The 11,974-nt window shown below is 37.2% G+C and overlaps 1 long non-coding RNA gene across 1 annotated transcript; it reads left to right on the top strand.

Annotated features, from left to right (window-relative positions):
* The first annotated feature begins 7,597 nt into the window (after window positions 1-7,597).
* On the top strand, window positions 7,598-9,946 carry LOC106867445 (uncharacterized). Its single transcript, XR_001409148.2, has 2 exons — window positions 7,598-7,885; window positions 8,671-9,946. It is a non-coding gene; the product is annotated as an uncharacterized LOC106867445 (long non-coding RNA).
* Window positions 9,947-11,974: the final 2,028 nt, after the last annotated feature.

Genomic DNA, 11,974 nt, shown 5'->3' with positions numbered 1-11,974 from the left:
AATTCTCATTATTTCCCATTAGCTTCACTTTCGCTCTTCAAACGCTTTACTTTCACACCCGCACACGCGCCTAGGTCATACCCAAGATTCAAACGTGATGATAGACGACAAACCACTCAAATAGATCAGGTCGGTTAAATGTCTTGGAAGTAGATTAAACTTTAAGAGTATTCTTGATGAGGAAAACTGGTTTGTGGGGGTGGGCACGGGGTCAGTCTGAAAGCTAAAATAAGTGTATACAAAACTTGTAATTTGAGCATATTTTGTATGGGGCAGAAGCATGGACGCCCTACTACAGACATCTCGGATGTTCTGCAAAAATGTCACAGATGCTGCCCATCCTCTTCTGACGAAGCTACTAAATTCAAAATCTCCAGATTCCTCCTTGACATCATGACACCACTATCAGCTCAGGCCAAAAAAACCCAGTTAGTTTTCTCAGCCATGCGATATACTGTCATTTTGTTTTTGTTTTTTTTGTTTTTTCGTTTTTTGTTGTTTTTTTTTGTTTTGTTTTTCGTGAAGTAATGGTTACCATGGAAGCGATGACGTCACTCATTCACACTCCATCCCCCACATCACAATTAAAACCGCCGACAATTACTAAAAGCAACAACATGAAATTACATACTAATGCATACATCTAAAGCAAATGTGTTTTCAAAGGCCCTTAAAATACTATTGCGAGTCGCCAATTTAATATTTTGTTACGTGAACCCCTAAAAACTCTAATATGATCCCTCAGGGCCTATATGGCTCCCGATTGAGAACCACTGATAAGAATTGTTTGTTTGAGCCATCCAGTATTCTCAACATCTAATTACTATAAAGATGGTTTAAATTCAAAATATTGTCAACCATGACATTTCGGAGTTAGCGATGGCGTTACTACGTAGTCGCTCGACTTCCTAGAAATAACAATTAAATTGCCTTCGAATTAAAAGTTACTTTCTTAGAATTAAGAGAGAAACCATAAACAAAGGTCAGTTAGGGACTTTAGAATATGTTGTTTCTGAAATCCCCACTAACATACAGGATGTTTATGGTGAATATATTATTGACGACGGATGACGTGAGACATTTATGGTGTGATCTCGCGTAGTGTATAACACGGAGGTGAGAGGGGGAGAGGTGTAGGGGAGCGGAATGTAACGACAGAAGTTTGACGGAAGTGTAGGAAAAGCGGGAGAACACAAAAACATACTTAGTTTTAGAGGAGCAAGAAAAAGAGTGTAAATAAACAGGGAGAGAGAGAGAGAGAAATAGAAGAGAAATAGAGAGAGAAATAGAGAGAGAGAGAGGAAGAGCAGTATTCTTAGTTGTCGAGGGGCATGGGAAATAGTCATATGTATAAAGATAGATAGATAGATAGATAGATAGATAGATAGATAGATAGATAGATAGATAGATAGATAGATTGCAAACATACTAATTACATTTATTTTTCTTATTTGCTCATTTGTGTGTAAATTTCCTACTTTTCTTCTGGGAAGAATTTCCTTTTTATTCTGGATTTTGTTTTGTTTGTCTCTAAACTTATCAACCAATTTAAATGATGAATTTATCCGCCATGTTTAGTCACACGCCCTGAACAACAAATAAATGTTTTCAGATATGTCAGAATGATCTGAAGATGCTAAAAGTCACTGTGGATATCGCCTGAACTATGGTTATTACTAAAGGTCAAAAGCTACATCTGTATATAAGATCGTCTGCCAACGTATGATGTCAACTACCGAGCACAGCTTGATGAGAACAGTTTGATCATTCGACGTTGGAAGCTTCTTGTCACTGAACATGGTGAATAGATTTATAACTTAATAGGATTTCAAGGCAGTGGGTCAAGATTCTTTAAAGTTTCAGACAAAATGCTTTCGGTATTGGTTCTAGTTCTCTACATTTTGAATATAAATCTCGCTGCCTTCTAATCAAGTTTTGTTTCTCGCCATTTTAGCAGAATTGTTAGAGTGGTAGGGAAAATGTCTTGTGTTTGTTCTAGTCGTCTACGTTCTCAATTTTCCGTCTAATTGACCTTTGCAGTCCGGGGCAGATGGATTCTTTCATTTATTTTCTTTTGCTTGTTTTTTGTCATTGGCCTGCGGGACATACTGGGGCACCACCTTGAATGCTTTTTGAATGCTTTTTGAATGCTTTTTGAATGCTTGGAGGATCGTTCTTGTTTTTGGTTGGCTGACTTCATCGATTGTCCAATATTTATTTAAATAGGTTTTTAACAGAAGGGAAACGGCAGAACCAATAAGCGATCCCTAGAGTTCCATAACGAATAAGTTTTTTATAAATTGAAAATTCTGATCAGAATGTCCGCAACAGATTGAAACTCTTTCAGGCAGTGATTCCCAACCATTTTTTCTTACGAGCTTCACACAGTTTCCGTTTATCAAAGTTCGCATAAAAGGCTTTGATTGACTTGAGATCATGGTTTTTAAGAGCTCCATATCAGAATTGAAATCGAAACCACGTGGTTGCGAAGGGAAGTATTTAACCACACAGGCACGCCATCGATAACTATTCGAAGGGCCAATCATGGTTCCCTTTCTTTTCGAAATATTTTAGTGGTAGACATGGTAGGGTGGGAAACTGGCGATTGCTTTGTCTTCTTCGAAGATATTGTAGGCGAGGAGCGGACCACTTCACTGTGAGTGACCTAAATTAGCTGAAATAAGTAACCTCGTAAATTTTCCGTGTTTAATTAAGAACCACTTAAACTAAGGATGAAGTTGGTCGCTCTAATGGAGATGATGATGATGACGATGATTATGGCGGCCATGGTGATGATGGTGGGGAAGTCTTGCATCAATTTGTACTGGAACTACCTACTTATTGTTTTATTGTAAACATGTGCATATATATATATATATATATATATATATATATATATATATATATATATATATGCATGTATATATGTATGAGTTCGTATGTACGAATGTGTGTATATTTTAGTTATGTAACAAGTATTCATTAAAATACTCAGTAAATACTTATAATGGCGGGTTTATACAGTCTATTTGAATGTATAAAAGTATGTATATAGGTATGTGTGTATACATATACGTATGTGTGTGTGTCTGTGTGGGGGGGGGTGCAAATGTATGTGTATGTATATGTGCATTATATAGACATGTGTGTATATGTGTGTATGTGTGTGAATGTATGTATATACTTACATACATACATACACACATACATACACAGACAGATAGATAGATGGAGAGGTAGACAGATAGATAGATAGATAGATAGATAGATAGATAGATAGATAGATAGATAGATAGATAGATAGATAGATAGATAAACATCAACACGCCATCTCCGACAACAAGACTCTTATACCTACACATAAACATGTTAGGTGTTGTGTCTAATGAATATTCATATATACAACATTTTGTACATATAAACAGACGTTGAAAATTACCCAGAATATGTTTATTCAATATTTCTTCAAAAAAATTCATAACATTCATGAATTCAGTGGTTGTGTAACTTTAAAATTTTATGATTACACGTTTACATAAAAAAGGTATTTAAAATTAGCCAGAGCGCCCTGTGTGACACGAAATATATAAACAGAATATAATTATTCTATTGTCAATACCATAAACTATATCCATAACTATAAACTTTCTCCACTTTCTCTGCCAGTTCACAACTCATTGCTCTGCTACTCGTCATGCGTCTATTGAGAGCCAGACTCAAAGTTGCAGACCCACGACATCCAACCTCGCATGGAAGTATTATATACAACCTTCCCTAGTGGCACACATCTCCCCATGTCCTTCGTATTTTAGGGACTTCCTTTCACGTGCTAACTCCATATTGTCTTCAAAAAATACCACCAGTTCAACAATCAGGACATTTTTGTCAGGTTACGTATACCATAAGGTCGGGACTTTGGTTGTAAATTAGTTTGCAAACAAATACGAGAGTTTTCTCCAAATCTACTCAAATCTTTCTCTCTCTGGTATCATTCAACAGTTGGAGGGTGAGGGTCGGTCTTCGTATTCCTTTACCTGCATTTCTGTGTTGACCTTGCATTTCCTATCGAAAACATTCTAGTGAAGTTTGGTGTTAATTCTCATAGCACTAATGATGTTGCGAACTTATTTCAGAGAAAAAGAAAAAGGTTTTCAAGACTTGATTATGATACCAGGTGTACTCAACCAGCAACGGCTTCCATGTTGCCAGAACAAGTTCTAACGGTGTGTAGCAAAAACATCATCGATTCTCATTATTTAAAATCATTTGGTTACAGAAATACTTCGTTCACCACACACAAGAGAAACCGCAGGCGGACTGACTCCGATTTTCAAATCGTCCTCCACAATAGCTGCCTTCCTTCAGCTTTCTGCCAACTTCGAAAGGTTCCTACGACAACCACTCTAGGGGATTTATTCATCGTTTTCAATCTACTGACTTCTTTTGCCGCGTTTATCTCTCCTAACTTTGTGGATCTGGCGTAAACACACCAGCATCGGTTGTCAAGCGATGGTGTGGGGGGGTGGACAAAGACAGACACACATACACATAAATATATACATTTATATATACGACGGACTTCTTTCAATTTCCGTCTACCAAATCCACTCACAAGGCTTTGGTCAGCCCGAGGCTATAATAGAAGGCGCCACGCAGAGGGACTGAACCCGGAACCATGTGGTTGGGAAGCAAGCAATAAAATTTGGGATTTTGCGGAGGGTCAAAATTGGTAACACAAACAGAACAGTGAAAAGAAACAGGAAGGCTGCTAAGCCTAAACGCGTAAATCAAGCCAGGACAGAGAGAGAGAGATGTGAGCGTATGTGTGTGTCTGTGCGTGTATGTGTGTATGTATGTGTTTGTGTCTGTGCGCGTGCGAGCGCGCGTGTATGTGTATGCATTGCCCGTATGCGTGCGTGTGAGTATGAATGGATGGATGTATCTACGTGATCTCACAGACCAGTAATTATGTCTGCGTGTTTCCATCTGGTGTGTGTGTGTGTATATTTCCTAAGTTTATAATAATTATTATCTCACCCATTTACACACAAACACATATATATACACACACACACGAACGCACGCACACACACACACACACCCACACACAAATATATATATATATATATATATATATATATATATATATACATGCGTATACATATAGATGTATACATGCGGCCATACTAAGGCACCGTCTCGAAGAATTTTTTAGCTAAACAAATCGTATTTATATATGTATACATACATACATATATATATATATATATATATATATATATATATATATATACACACATTCATATATGTATATGAAAAAAACGGTCTTGCATTCAAACGTGCTAGTGTCTACGATGCTAAGCTGCTAAACTGCTCTCGTTTAATGAAAAAGTGGTTGCATTTTTTTAATGTCAAGTGTTGACGTCTCTGCTACGTTTAATTCTGTTGAATTGACCAATCAGATTGAAGCAGATGCAGGAGCTACTGCCGTTAACCTATATTACGTTTCCGAAGTTGATAATAATTATTATCTCACCCATTTATCTCCCTCTCCTCCTCTCTTTCTCTCTCTCTCCTCCTCTCTCTCTCTCTCTCTCTCTCTCTCTCCCTCTCTTTCTCCCTCTCTATTTTGTTTCTCTCTCTCTTGCATTATTATTCTCTCACCAAATGTGTATATTAGTATGTGTATGGGTGTACGAATATGTATATGTACATGTATTATATGTATATATGTATAGATAGGAAGATAGATAGATAGATAGATAGATGCATGTACATTGATATCTATCGCTACATGCTTTAATGCATATATATATATATGTGTGTGTGTGTGTGTGTGTGTGTGTGTGTGTGTGTGTGTGTGTGTGTGTGTGTGTGTGTGTGTGTGTGTGTGTGTGTGTGTGTGTGTGTGTGTGTGTGTGTGTGTGTGTGTGTATACAGGGTGCGGTGAATAAATTGTCGTCTAAATAACGCAAAAATGAAAATAACATTGACATCTCATTTTAACAGATATATCGACCAAAATTACATTAAAATATCTTGGAAGAACTCAGCTTTGTCACACAACATGAGAATCAACATACTGATAGCAGAGCTGGTTAGGATAATGAACAACGTGTCCCTGTTATACGAACCCTATGAAACACCGCATGTAACTCTCGGCATATGATCAGAAAGATAGGATTCGGGTATACAGGGGTGTTAGAAAGAAGTTAGATACCATTATAAGTAATGAAACCAGTGGTACCTGCCCTAAATGTAGAAGTAATGACTGGAATAAGATACAAAAAGTATCTAAAGGCGAAGCTCCAGCATGACCGCAGTCAAATGACTGAAACAAATAAAAGAGTGAAATAATATATACGTGTGTATGTTTGCATGGATGCAGTTGTTTTAGCAGGTATATGTGTGTAGGTGTGTGAGAGAGGTGGTGGGAATTTATTTAGAATAATATTTCCTAGATTCAACCTCAACATAAATACTCGAAATATAAGATTATCGACGAACTGAAATAACCATCAAAATATGACAAACATGTCTTTTCTTAGTGTTAGTAATCAAGGTTTAGACTTTATCTGGACAGGGAGTGGTTATTATATCGAATATTAGGTTACTGACATGTCTTGAAAGTAGGGAGTGAAGTACTGAACATGCAGAAGACAAAAGCTACGCACATTTACGTGTAAATACATAGCATAAGACAGACAGACAGATAGATAGACAGGAGGATAGACATATGAATATGTAAATAGACACAGACTGACATACAAAAAGATAGGCGGACAGACATAGAAATAGATAGACAGAGAAACAAACAGATACACAGACAGATAGATAGATAGATAGATAGATAGATAGATAGATAGATAGATAGATAGATAGATAGATAGATAGATAGATAGATAGATAGATAGATAGATAGGTAGATAGATAGAGAGAGAGAGAGAGAGAGAGAGAGAGAGAGAATGTAGATGGGTGGATGGATAGACAGACAGAATGACAAAAAGACAAAATGCCAGAGAGACAGAGTGACATTTTTTATCTCATAATATCCTACTTGTTTACAATGGCATTACTTACAATGGCAACAACGTCCACTCCTCTGGAGTTGATAACACGTTACTCCCCGACCCCTCAGTAAACTTCGCCAGTCAACCCTCATACCCATGCAACTGAAACACCTCACCCCAAAATTACATTGCTCCCAAGAACACACAACTCGAAAACCTACTCCAGTGTGATCTCACCTCCCTTGCCTCCTTCAACTGCAGAAAGTCTCTGACTGTACATCGCAAGAAATTGTTCAGCCAATCGTTGAACGCGAGGACTAATAAGGCCAGCTACACGGCTGCTGTGGCGTGTAAGTGACCAAGATCACAACATGCCCCTTGAACGGGACGCCCATCTGTGATTGGGTCAGTCATTTTATGGCTCGTCGGACTGGAGCAATGTGAAATTGTGTTTTGCTCAAGAGCACAACGCATCACCCAGTCCAGGAATTGAAACCACAATCTCATGATCATGAGCGCAACACTGTAACCACTTGGCCACGTGCCTTCACAATACACATTTGCATATAAAAGATCAGGTCGGACGATGTTGTTCAAAGAATAACTATTTTCTCGTCATTCGTTCAACTTCACGTTACTTATAGTTTATGACGTCAGGAATAGAACGCAGTCAAACGGAGAAAGAGAGAGAAAGAATAGGTAAAAATAAAATAAAATAAAACGTTTCGAAAGATTTCTATTTTATTCGGCAAACAGAATGAGTTGAATTCTATCAGTTGATGTTGAGAAAAAAAAACTTGATTTTAAACGTTATTATTTTCTATAACAGGGTGGGAAATTTTGTCGGAAACAAAGTTTGGAAATTGTACGATTTAGTAAGTGACAAGTCTTTTTATAATTTGAGCATAAACATTTGTGCCTGCTATTTTTAATTATTTCTTACACACACACATACACACATATATTATTATGCATGCATAATTATGTATATATGAGGGCGTGTATAGACAGATAGATACATATATACATACACACACAGATATATATATATATATATATATATATATATATATATATATATATATATATATATATATATATATATATATATATATATATATATGACGGGCTTCTTTCAGTTTCCGTCTGCCAAATCTACTCACAAGGCTTTGGTCGGCCCGAGGCTATAGTAGAAGACACTTGCCCAAGGTGCCACGCAGTGGGACTGAACCCAGGACGATGTGGTTGCGAAGCAAGCTTCTTGCCACACGACCACGCCTGGTTGTAGATTCGTTAGTATGCCAGAACGAATGCTTAGCGGCATTTAATCCGTCTTTACGTTCGACTTACCTTTAATTCTTTCGGGGTTGATAAAATAAGCGCCAGTCACGTGCTGGGGTTGATATAATCGACTTAACCCCTTCCCAGAAATTGCTGTCCTCGTGCCAGAGCGTTACGCTTATGTAGAGAACGGGTTCAATGACGTAACTGACATCCTTGACTTTTCTACAACCAATCAGCAAAAAGTATCATGAACTTCAAAACATCCCTTTTACCCCCTCCTAAACATTTAGGCCCCACGAAAATTTGTCTTACTTATGGAATGTTCTTGTTTTTCTTTTTCTTTACTAATGCGGTTACTTCTTCCTTTCATGAACAGGAACTTCGTGAAATCCCCCGCAGAAGCGCGAATGTAAGAAACAAATGAACAATGGAAGGATGAAGAAACTTGTGAATATTCCAGTATTTACTCCTGTAAAATAAATATTCGTTCAAATAAAATAGAAAAAAAAAGTACAATAAATTACTGAAGTAAAAAGCTTAACAGAAAACACTCAAAAATATTCTTCAAAATATATTAATGAAAGAAAATTGAAGATGATTAATATGGCAGCCTGGATAAAGAGTGATCAGCATATGAGCGCTTTAATCAAGTTGTTGAAACTGGTGTTTGAATCATGTAAAAGGTTTTTATACAGGACCAGTAAGAAACTGTATTGTTACAGATACACGATACCCGCTCTGAGGATTTTGAAAAGGAAAAGTAATAGCAGTCTGTCGTCTATGATAATTTGGGAAAACGAGATAATGCCCACCGATGCCAGAGCGGAGAGAAGAAAGTCAAAGCCGTATACATTTTGCTGTAGAGCTTCAGGAGATTGTTCTTGTAACGGGAAAAATTCCAGCGATCAGACGATGGAATTACGTTCGCCGTTAATTGCAAAAACGATGGAGTTGTATCCGCACGACATTTGCGAAAGTCCTGCTGTTTCAAAAATGCAGAATTCTCATGTTATACGAGCTGATAATGAATTTGAGGAATCGATAGTGTCTCCTGTAACTGAAGATTTTTTCATTTATGACGAACTCGATTCAGAATTTAACCATAAGTTCACTTTCTTCTAGAACCATCCTAATTACATTCCTTCCTCCATTTTCTTTCATACAGATGTGTCTATATTTTTTTCTCCATTAAACTGAACTATTATACATACTTACACACAAACACATACAAACACGCGTAGATATATATATATATATATGTACTTGTGTGTGTCTATGTGTCTGTGTGTAAACACATGGTGTATAAAGCGTCATTAGCTCAATCAAAATTTATCAATGTTACGTGAAGATCAAAATACAAAGAATTCTCCATTGATTTCGCGTTATGGATTTCGGATATCTTTTAAGGTGGTATATGATGCCCTCTACGGAGGGGCGTGCGGCGACCTTGAGTACAACACAATCCCCTTACAAACCCCTTAAAACGGGAAAGCATTAGCTAAAAGTGGTGCAACACTTTGACTTCTCCCTTCTGCTTCCAACGTTCAAATCCTGACAAAACCAATTTCATCTTCCCAGAATCTGTTTCATTGAACATATCCGTCAAATATTGACAAATCCGTCCTCATCTTAAAAAAACAAATCTTGGTTTTGGTTTTGTTTTGGGTTTTTTTATTTATTTTTTACTTGTTTCAATCATTAGACTGTGGTTATGCTGGAGCACCGACTTGTAGAAATTTTAGGCGAATGAATTTTGAGGTTTGACACATATTCTATCGAAATTTTTTGCTGAACCGCTAGGGTACAGGGAAGGAAGCAGACTAACACCGGTTGTCAAACGGTGGTGGGGATAAACAGATGCAAAGACGCACACACATACATACATACATACCTACTTAGATATATATGTATGTATATATACATATATATTTATATATATACATATATATATATATATATATATATATAGCAATTGCGGCTTCGAAGATATTTGTTAGCCATTCAAGGAAAACAAAAAAAAACGTTACAATTAATACGCCGGACAAAATGCTTAGCAGCTTTTCATCCGTCTTTACGTTCTGAGTTCAAATTCCAGTGAGGCTGAGTTTACGTTCCATCCTTTCGCGATCGATTATAAAAGTATCAGTTGAGCATTGCGGTCGATGAAATAGACAAAACCTTACCCAAAAATGCCAGGTCTTACTCTACTACTACTACTACTACTACTACTACTGCTATTGCTGCTGCTGCTGCTGCTGCTGCTGCTGCTGCCGCTGCTGTTGCCGCTGCTGTTGCCGCTGCTGCCTTGCAATGAAATACTTCATTTTGTTTCGACGTTATAGCAAATATCTCAGTGAAAAATTGTATCTGATAATTTACAACGCTGGTTGTTTTCTTTAAAAACATCGACTATTTTCTCTCACAAAGATAAAATCTTACCTAATACTTGTCTCGGCGATAACCTTCCCACATTAAAATGATGGGGTAAATCTACGCTGATTATCTCCTCATCCATCATGCGCAGGCATCACAAATGGCGATGCCTCTAAGCATATCTACTCCAATAGAAGTTCACTGTGCCTAAAACATTCTTTTCTATTAAAATGTCATTTAAAATTGATTTATTTGGCTACTTCGGGTATTTTACTGATGCAAAATGAAAAATTCAATGAAAAGAAATCTGTGCATTTGCAAGTGTGAGTTGTTATTTAAAAATGCACAATGCACCGTTCATTTGGCCAGTCGTTGATGTAGCGCCACCTGAAGGCGCGCAAAAGCACACACACACACACACTCATCAAGTTAATACTTAAGCAGTTCATGGCGGGATTTGAACTCAGAACGCAAGGAGCATCCCCCATCGCCTACACCCACCTCACAATACCGGAAGACACATCAAGTCCGACGTCCTTACAGTTTCGTCAATCAAACGCCTGGGATTCGTAGATTTTTACCGTCTCCGAAAAAGATGAAAGATGAAAAGCAAAACTGACCTCGGTGGTTTTCGAACACAGAGTGCAGAAGGTTCCAACAGATACGACTTCACCACTTCGCCATATGTTTATGTGTATAACAAAGATCTAAGCTGTATTATTTGTTTTGCTCGTTGTGCTTTCTGCTTGGCCTGGCACTACACTGACGTTTCGTGGCGTTTCACGATCAGCCTTTCTGACAAAGATCTCGTTCAAAGCGGAGACTGTCGTCTGTTCATCAGACGTCTCCAAGTTGTCTATTATTCTAAATACTATCATTATTAGTTTAAAACAAGACCAAGCTTCCAATTAGAATCAGCTTTATATTAACACAGCTCCTATCGTTTGGCTTTGGGATGAAGTAGACGATAGACAAATGGTTTCCCAATCACAAACTCTTTTCAACGTCATTCATTATGAGCAGCAAACAAATGAAGTTCTTTGTGATTATTTATTTATTCATTTACTTCTTCAATGCTGTTGTTGTTGTTGTTGTTGCTGCTGTTTATTCTGGCGTTTTTCTCCAGGTTTTTTCCTCATATTCTTCTTAAGTTTCATAGTTTCAGATAGATAAAGGCGGATTTTTACTTGAGTGTATAAATAAATATATATATATATATATATGTACACACACACACACACACACACACACACACACACATGTATATATGTATATATACATATACACACACACACATATATATATGA

This window comes from Octopus bimaculoides, chromosome 20 (genome assembly GCF_001194135.2).
Source record: "Octopus bimaculoides isolate UCB-OBI-ISO-001 chromosome 20, ASM119413v2, whole genome shotgun sequence".
NCBI lineage: Eukaryota > Metazoa > Mollusca > Cephalopoda > Octopoda > Octopodidae > Octopus > Octopus bimaculoides.
The sequence above is the reverse complement of the archived record's forward strand: the minus strand, read 5'-3'. Positions and strand labels throughout refer to the sequence as shown.